Below are 10,686 nucleotides of genomic sequence, written 5' to 3' on the forward strand. Positions count from 1 at the left end.
AAGGGAAATGATGGTGCTAGCTTTTGAAACTATGGTTTCTTTGCCAAAAAACATATTTTTAATGCACAGCTTGGAGAAAGGGATGATGTTAGTCCCTGATCTGCATATTTTCTTGTTACTGTATATGAGGAAAGGTGTGCATGCTATTAACAGGCTTCCCAGGTATCACCCAACAGTGATCTTGCACTTGCTGGAAAAAAGAAAAACAGCAAAGTATTTAATATTACAGAGGAGTCCCTTGAAACCTCAAACATGTGGCATGTGTACTTTATAGGCAAAATTATTGGAAGAAAGCAATGAGTTTTGCATTTCAGCTGTGTCTCTAGGTCCTCTGTATTTTGTCATTAGAGAACGGTGGTTCCCAACCTTTTTTTGACCAGGGACTACTCTCCAACATTAGTACCAAAAGGGTTACGAATTGGTTTTTGGTCAACTTTAGACTCAGGTTGGTTATTTGGGATGCTGGTTCAGAAAATTACATTGGATCAGCTCTAGTTTCTGATACAGAACATATGCTATCCAGTAGTCACCATCTGCGAGCCCACAGGAAAAAAAAACGTATTTAATAATCTAGAGCTGATGTGGTAGTAGTAATATTTCAAGGATAGTCAGCTTCCCCCCTCCAAACATCCCAGTTGCCTCAGCACTATAAGAGGGTTTTGCAAGATCAGTCACTCGTTTCCACATAGTTTCGAGGCAACGGTGTAGTAATGGTGGACCATATTTTCATTCTTTGGGACCACGGGTGGTCCATGGACCACAGGTTGGGAAACTGATATAAAATAATTGGGTTTGCAGACTTCCATATTCCTTTATCACACACACACACACAACCATCAGTTTGAAATATTGAATTACTAATGTCATTTTTACATCAATCACTACTGACTGTAAAGCAGTTGTGCATCTCTACCCAGGAATAAGCCCCCTTAGTAACCCTTTGTAATCTTGAGAAATCCATTTACTCAAAATCAACCAAAATTAAAAAGAATGTTGTTTCCTATAGAAAATGATATTTCCTATATAAATCAGGTTATGCTTTCCTCTAGAGCTATTTTGGTCAGATATGAGACATAGTTGCATTTAATTTTGTTTAATTCTACATTAACGCAAATCGAAAATCACTCTTGACTTATTTAGAAAACCAAGGCCTGTTTATTACATGAGCTCTTTGAATGTGGTTACAGTTATTTGCAAAGAACTGTGAATGCCATAAAATCACATTGCAGAAACCAGCAGTGTTTAGAGAAGCATTCAGCTTCTGCCAGTTTTTTGCCACATAAGATCTAGAGAGAACACGTTTCTAGACATTTGTAGATCCTTTAGCACAACTCTGTGGTATGAAGTGGCTGGAGGTCCAAACCCACTTATTCCAGATAAGAGAGTTCCAGATTCCTGGAATGATTTTCTTGTGTAACACATGAGCCCACAGTACCTAGTATTGGGGAAAGACATCAATCATACAGAACTCTGAAATAAGTTTATTCCCTAATGTTTCTGCCTATCAAATTTTTGCGTAATGTGCAGAGTATTTAAATTTTACAAATTTTAAAAAAGTATATGCAATTTTATTTCAAAATGATGGTAGCACTTAAGTAGAGAAATAGTGGAGAGAAATGGCCACTGTGTTGGGGAATTTACCTTAATTTTTGGAATATGTGGCCTACAATTCTGTATCAGTAATAAGTTATTTTAGCATGCCTTTATTTCCAAAGCAGCTTTCTTCAACCTCAGATTTTGTGTAAGATCTTAGTTTTGATCCCTTTCGTTCTTATCCATGAAATCAGTTAAGATGAAGTTTATCTATTTCAGTTTGAATTTCTTCTGAATTAAAGATTAGTGCAATTTAGTAGCTATCTATTAGAACATACCTATTTTTGGATTTCTAGAAAACAAATGCAAGAGAATTATGAAGCTTCTGGAGAGGTATATTTAATGTGAGCTTGTGTGTGTTGTAGAACAACCTGCTAGGAATATCTTAACACATATGAACACCAGGAATTTTCCCTAGAATTAGATTGATCTTGGAAGCTTAATACTTATTAAATATTAAATATTTATATTTTATTTAGTATGAAGTGAAGATAAAGTTGAAAAATGCCATGATGAATATGTATGTACTCTACAACATTTTAGAAAAAAGATTATTCTGTTTAGCAGTAATACATGAAGCCCATTAGGGGTCACTACTATACTTTATATCGGGAGGCTTCTGTTTTCTGCTGATTTCTGGAACCTCAGTGTGATTTCTTCCTCAAGACAGAAGTGTTGGCATTGCATTTAGATACATTGGAGAAAATATTTTATTGCAGCATGTTGCATAAGGAGATATGTAACAGCGTGCCAGTGCAAGATGCATTCCCTTAATACCAAACAGCAGGTTGCTTCCTCCAGTTTGTACATTGGATATGTCTATAGCAGGCATGGGCAAACTTTGGCCCTCTGGGTGCTTTGAACTTCAAACCCCACATTTCCTAACAGTTGAAGTCCAAAACACCTGGAGGGCCAAAGTTTGCCCATGCCTGGTCTAGAGGCTAATGTGACCTGTTTGGCTACAGCGATGAAGTAAATAATTTTTAAGACATGGCAAGCCAAACCAAGGCCTAAACAGAGAATTGTATCTGCTTTAAATTGCCGGTCTCTGGGAAAGCTGATTTTCCAATCACACAACTGAGATCAAAGTAAATCCATGTATGGCACCATTCTGGGACTCATATATGTCAGTCATAGCTTGGAAGTAAATAATTAACAAATAAGCTATTTATAAATTCAGTTTTATGGGAACAAAAGATAAACTGCTTTACATTACATTTGTATCTATGCAGGTAGCATATTTCTAATTTAGTTATGAATTGCGGTCTTCCATATGGTTCAAGTGCCAGCATGAATTGCCTCCTGCATAATTAATATTGAGTGACAGCAAAGTAGATAGGAGGTTCATGTTTTGTACCATGAAATGATGGTTTGCAGTATTCATAAAGTGATTTAAAAACAAAATAACATTATAGTTGGTCTGAAAAACAGGAATGCCAAATTTACTGAAAATATCTAAATTTAAACATATAATTTTAAGTGTAACTTACTACTTTTGAAGCAGTGGAGTGCAGCTATCATGAGATGTAAATTTTTTTTGCCTCTGGGCTGCCAGAAAAAGACAAAATCAAGAAAAATTAACAAAAAAAAAAGAACCAAGAGAGACTAGTGACTGCTTTTGTGAAATTGGTATTTTGATGGCAAACAATGCAAGGGAATCCTTGTATTCAATTGAAAAAGCGCATTGTGTTTCTTGAAGACTTCTGGTAAAGGCAATTCACCCTTGCTTAAGGCCAAAAAGAGAGAGTCTTGAAAGTTTCCAAACATGTCTTTGGGGGGGGGGGGGTCTGTACATATTTTCAAGGCCTCACATTGATCAACCATTTTAAAGAGTAACTTTCTGAGAACGAAATTCATTTTATTCCTTATTGAAATGGACCTTCCAAAATCAGTAGAGCTTAAATTAGTTCAAAGTAATGGGTTCCATTCATCTAATGTATCTTTTCTTACTAGGAGTAATGTTGGATTTAACTCCTGTTGTCCGAGACAGACCTGGGTAGGACAGACAGTCTAGCCTCCTGCTTTCATCTACAGCAGATTCACAGAGTAATTCAGACCAATTCAGCCAACGCTCTCTAAAAGCAACTGAAGATTGCTGTCATCACAGGCTGAAGATGCCAGATCCACATACGAAGAGAGTGTACTTCTTGAGAATTTCTTCACACCTGACATTTCTTTTTATAATGACATGGATTTCTCACTTTGTGCAGCTCTGAATTAACCAACCTTATTTTCTGCCTTGGCTTGCAGTCCTACCACTTTCCAAGCAAAAACTTGTTGCCTTCTGGCTTTTGATCTTTCTCCATCAATTCATTTTTTATTCTGGGTTGGTGACTCATTTATCTGATTCTGTATGTTATTATTTCATACTCTGTTTTCGAGCCTTCACAACCCTAATTCTTAGCGAAGATCACTGCCTGCCTAGTGTTAGTGTCTCTCTTAACTTCTTTCTGAATGCTTTCCATTTCATTACATTTCCTTTGTTTCCAGGGATGGTGCCTCAGCCATTTGGATGGTACTTCTTTTTAACACACATACTACTAGGTCAACGAAGCATTGCCAGGGTCATCTTGGAGCTGACTTGTCCTGCAATAGTTCATAGACTACAACCCCTGTATCCATGTAGGATACATTACTGAACCTATTTTGGAAATAGGAAACAGTTGATTTCAGAAGTTAGCATACAGTCACACTAGAAGACCTTGGAAAATTATAGAGAAGTATCCTTTCTAGTAATGTGCTGGGTCCTCCAGGACCACTGTATGTCAACTTCCAGCAGAAACACCATCAAATCACATGGAAGACCTAAAAAAATTCCCTTTGGTCCGAAGTGGGAAGGTAAAACTGTAATAACTGTTCCCACAGGACTAGGTCATATTGTATACTTCAGTCTCAGTCCAAGATACTTTGATCCCTGGGACAAAGAACAAGATGGCATATCGTTCCATTCCACATACAGAATGGTGACTGTATCTTCAAACACTGGAATAAGAACATCTATCACTTCTAAATCAACAGATGAGTCTGGAATTAGCAGTGTGGAGTAATTTAAAGGACCAGGGAGAAGTAGTAGGGAGCTGCTATGCTGTATCTACCAGTAAATACGCTCTAGTTACATCCCGTATAGACTACTGCAATGCGCTCTACATGGGGTTGCCTTTGAAAACTGTTCGGAAGCTTCAAATGGTCCAGCAGGCAGCAGCCAGGCTTCTAACGGGAACTGCAGTCAGGGAGCATGCAACTTCTCTGCTGCGCCAGCTCCACTGGCTGCCAGTTTGCTACCGGGCACAATTCAAAATGCTGGCTTTAGCCTATAAAGCCCTAAACGGTTCTGGCCCAGCTTAGCTGTCCGAACATATCTCTCCTTATGAACCATCAAGGAATATAAGATCGGCTAGGGAGGCCCTGCTCTCCCGCCTTCCTCGCAAGCGTGCCTGGCTGGGATGAGGGACACGGCCCCTTGGCTGTGGAACTCCCTCTCTAGGGATATTAGATCGGCCCCCTCCCTCCTGATCTTCAGAAAAAGAGTAAAAACTTGGCTTTTTGGACAAGCATTTGGAAGTGAAGCAGAATAAGTAATTTTGAAATAAGAATGAACACAGAATGGCTAGACGATGCTGCTGGACAATGATTTTTAACAGGACAACATATGTTTTTAAATGGTGTATATATGCTTTTTATAAAGTTGTGTTGTATGTTTTTAACGGATTTTTATGAATGTATGGCATTAAATGTGCTAATTCTTTGAGCTGTCTTGAGTTGGCCACAAGGCCATGAATGAATGAATGCATACATACATACATACATAAAGCAACTGCCTCCTGCCTAATGGAATGACTTGTCCTAGAAACATTATGTTATATGGAATTCACACTAGGTGGCAGTGGACTTCATTTTGCCTGTGTGGAATCAAGTTTTCCTTGTCCTTTCTGTTCCTAATCAAGAAAGTTCTTTAGCTTTCTTACTTCCATAAGCTCCAGGATTGGGGGTAGGGATGTCTTTTCCATTTTATGAGCATAAATGCAGCACAGGTTTTAAGCTTTGCTTTTAAGGGTGGGACGTTGGGGAAAATGTGTTGTTCTCCAGTCTGGGTCCCCCAAGCTGTTCGCCTTTATTTATTCAGGTCGATAACCAGCATGTGTGTGCTAGCCTCCACTGCCTGAAAAATCCTGATGTTAGAATGTTTTTTTACCATTGAAGATAAAAGTTCTGTCGCTATAGAAAAGTCTAACAAGGTCACATACCCTGCAGCCCATAGGACAGGTGCACATTATTTAAACTGCAGTGTTTAAGATAACTAATTAGGTGTTCATTTAAATATATTGGACTTTCTGCCGCATTGCGTCTACTCAAGTTACTACTCATTGATATGTATATCTATTTTTATTACACTTTATGGCATGCTGTTAAGTGAGACATTAACATGGCTGGGAAATTTTGGTAGAGAAAATATACTCTCTCAGATCTAAATAGAAGGCTCAATGTCAACATTTCAGATACATAGTACCCTTCCAGGAATGAGGATAGATAGATAGATAGATAGATAGATAGATAGATAGATAGATAGATAGATAGATAGATAGATAGATAGATATGGTATAATGTCTCTTCCTTCTGTCATACTCCCTCCGAAAACTCACCTTTTCTATGAGGACTTTGGGTTATCCTTTAATTCTCAAACCAGAGTCATACCAAGATATTTGCTCCCTCACTGCCATAGGGGCCAAATTGATTGACAGTCAAGTCTTTTATATGTACATCTCTGTTAACAAAATGCATGTATTCCTGGATTTACTTCTTCAACATAAACTTTGATACTAGAGGCAAGAAAACAGAAAAAAATGGGATAGGTTACTACACCACAAAAAAGAAGAGCAATTCTGCAGACTTATTAAGGCTTATCTGTATGGAATCTCAGTTTGTAATTGAATGATGCCTTATTACAGCAGGTAACACAGCTGTCAAATATTCTATGTACTTCTAAACCAGTTAATCAGTGATTGTACGAGGGTTGAATGAAAAGTAATGCCTCCACCTTTGTTACTTGGGTTTGGACGGAAATATTTTAATAAATCAAACGCAGAAATAATCCTTAGAATGTGCTCTTTAACTACCACTATTCAGTTTTCCACATAATCACCAGACAATTGGATACATTTATGCCAATGATGAACAAGTTTTCTGAAGCCGTCACAGAAGAAGTCGACACACTTTTTCCGCAACCAGTGTCTCACAGTTCTCTCAACATCTTCATCAGAAGCATAATGATGTCCCCGCAGATCTTTCATTATCGAGAACAGATGGAAGTCAGACGGTGCTAAATCTGGACTGTATGGAGGATGTAGTACGGTGGTGAGATCCAGTCTCTGAAGTTTCGAGCCTGTGTGCTTTCATTTCAGGCGTCAGCATCCTGGGTACTCATCATGCACAGATCTTCCGATAGTCAAGCAAAGCAATAATGTGACCCACACATTCTTGTGAAATGCCGATTATGCTTGAAATTTCTCTCTGAGTGATACGATTGTCCTGAAGACCAAGAAGACCAAGAAGTATGTTTAGTGGGGTGTGTATTACTATTATCAGTAGTAATAAACTAAATCAGGAATGTGAAACCTGCAACTGTCCATTTGATGTTGAATTACATACCCAATTATCCATGACCATTCACCATATTTACCGCAGCTGATGGGACAGCTACCCTGTTTCAATCAGGAATGATTTATATAATATTGTGGGACCCTTTCATACTACTTAGCTGTAGTACTGTGATCCTTTTGGGGTCTCTGTGCAAATGAGTTTCTGGGTCTGCAATGCATCATTCAGAATCTTCTAGAGCTATTTTGTACACTTTTTGATGATACCCCTCCCTGCCCCTTTCCATGTGACACCCTCATTTCCTTTCATCCACTGGAGCAGGAGAACTGAAGGAACTGTTAGTAATTTATTTTTTCTTTTTCCACTACATTTCTGGTTTTCTATTACCTTTCGTTTGCATTTCAACATTCGTCTTTCAAATAATTATTTGTTTTTAACTCTTCAATCAATTTTCTTCCCATCAAGATTGCTACTTTTGGCAACAGACCCTCAACTTATCACAGTGCCTGGGTTGCTCCATTATAGACATCTTTCAGAAGAGATACGCTATAGAGCTTTGGGATTACCTACTTGTGGATGTAATTTTCATCACTCCTCCCATGAAAGCAGTTACTAAGATCAAGAAAGATGGGAGATTTCACCCAATCTTGGACCTTCAGGATATTAATTTCTACATTAATTTCACCTTTCCCTTGTTGCAAGAAGATTGGTTTACAATGTTGAATGTGGAAGACAAGTTTCATATTAAAATTTGACTGTTGCACATGTGCATCCTTTTTTTCCATAGGCGGCGGGGGGAAAAGGGGGTCTTTTGGTTTTGTGTATTTCTATTCGAACTTTCCACCACTTCTTGAGTCTTTATAAAGTGTATGGCATTGGCGTCATCATCTCAGCTCAGGCAGTAAGGTGTCTTCATGCTCCCCTAAATTGACCTACATTGTTCCTACTCAACAATATTGATCTCATACTATGCCTCCTAGATTCATTAGGCTTGCTTGTCACTTTTGAGAAGTCTAATCTGCAACCATCTTAGACTGTAATTTAAAACTTTCTGCCAGACATGCTTCTCCGGGCTACTCCCTGGTACCATCAAAATTGCACGAGAGACATTAAAGTGTTCCTCAGTTTCATGGCTTCCACAAAATCAGTGGTGCTATTTGTGAGGTTCAGGATGCATACTCTCCAGTCATGATTTCTGTCCTGCTTTGACCCACTTCTCAATGCTTCCCATTTATGTATCACCATGTTGAAGTTGTTCAACAGGCCTTGGATTTGTGACTCAACCTAGGCAATATGAAAGCAGGCTTATCATTCTTTCTTCCTCAGCCTATTCTGGGACAATTGCTGTTGATGCCCCTCCTCCAACACTTTTTAGGAAATTAGGAAGAGAAAATAATTTTCACCACTAATCCAATATGGTCCTTTGAAAAGAAAAATTGAGAGGGGAGTGTTGTCTACTTGGCACTAACAGTGGCAACATACAGCTAATTCAAGCAAAAGAGAGAGGAACTGGCAAAACTCCAGTGTGAAGAAAAAGAAAGGGAAAAAAAACCCTTGGAGGAATCCTGAAATAGCACAGAAGGAGGCACTTTAGCAATTACGATCGATAGCTGGGACTGGAACTTGCTCCCTAATGATGAACCTACACCATTTCAGCTGCTTTGATATATTTCAGCGTGATCAACCATCTCTGAAATGGACTGCTATTTTTGGAAGGTAAAGTAGATAACATTTCAAGAGTATTTGATTACAAAAAACCTCTAAGAGCAGCATGCCCTCTGCTTTAACTTCATGGTCATCACAAAAATACTGATGTTGTGGATATGGCTATATATACATTTTAAGATGCCATCTTGAACTCTTTCATAAAATGAAAAAAAATGATGAAACAAAATAAAGTTCTAATTTCTGCCACTCAGGACAAAGTACCAATAGAATTGTCAAGATGTGTTTGTGCAAACAAAATTCCTACAATGCCATCTTGAACCAGTTATGGAAGAAGAGGCTGAATAAATAGTTATGACACCTGCTTCCACAGGGGATACATTGTCAGTGCTTATAGGGAACCCTTTAATTTTCCTATACGTAGGATGCAAGCATAGAATAGCACTGGACCACCTGGAGAGGCCTATAAGACTTACAGGAAGGCGGTTTTTTGGAGTGTGGATAAATGAAACATGAATATTGATACCATGGATAAAGGGGTCACACTGTATTCCAAATTTTGCAGGCAAATGAGCAGAACTACACCCATTACACTTCATGTCTCCATGTATAGGTATATATAGGTAGGTGAGTATTACGGTATATTGCTTTAAGCCCAATGTGTGTGTGTTAAAGAAAGCCTAAACAGAAAAGCCTTGCAAAGTATTAATGATTAACTGCAGCTGCAGAATGCTAGCTAGGCCACACCTTTTAAATGTAACAATTTGAGGCTTGTGCAGACGGCTGGCAGTTGGAAGTTTGAATTGCTGGAGAGAAGAAGCAAGAAGCTTAGTTTATGGTGAAGTAACCATGTTTTATTTTGTTATGCTCTATGATTTAAAACACAGAAGATTTATTCTGTATTACTTACAGTGATTATGTAAGTGTGCCAAACTGTTTTATTTTTCAACTCTGCATCCAAGAGTAAAGTTCTACTGTTTTATTTCTTCTGACTGGTCTGTGTCTTTGGCATTGGGTTTCTGGGCGTATTGGACATTGCTACTGCGCAACAACTTGACTCTGCACAACAGTGAGCATATACATATTGTTTTAAGCTCCAAGATCTGGAGCCAACATGGTACAATGACTTTAGCATTGGAATACTGTGTGGACAACAGTCACACTCTTTTAGCTTCTGTGGAAGGCAATGTCAAACCACTCTTAACAAATGTTACCAAGAAAACCCTGTCATAGGGTCTCCTTAGGATAGAAATGAATTTAAGGCAGCAGTTCTCAACCTGTGGTTCCCCAGGTGTTTTGGCCTCCAATTCTCATAAATCCCAGCCAGTTTACCACCTGTTAAGATTTCTGGGAGTCAGAGGCCAAAACATCTGGGGACCCACAGGTTGAGAACCACTGCTTTAAGGCATATCACATCAATATCCTTCAAGTTTTTGTCAGCACTTAATACATCCTAAAAAAAACAAACCTAGGAGTCCAATCACAACACACAGTTGCAGTGCCATATCTCACTTAAACTCCCATGGTTACATCCTATGGAATCCTACAGTTTATAGTTTATAGTGAGGCACTAGAGCTCTCTGACTCTGATGTTGCCTTTTATTTCTTCTCAAAGTACATTACTCAGTTTAGGATGCTATCCAACTAATTCCTAGATGTATGATGGCAAACTGTAAATGCTTATTGATGGGGGAAAGCATTTAATACAAGGTCAGAAGAATACTCATGCTAAATATCTCACATATTCTAAAGATGAATATTAACAGTAACCATGATAACCCATGATTACACAACAACATAGTATTTTAAATACAAATAACACATAGTAATACA

Source organism: Anolis sagrei, chromosome 4, assembly GCF_037176765.1.
Source record: "Anolis sagrei isolate rAnoSag1 chromosome 4, rAnoSag1.mat, whole genome shotgun sequence".
Lineage (NCBI taxonomy): Eukaryota > Metazoa > Chordata > Lepidosauria > Squamata > Dactyloidae > Anolis > Anolis sagrei.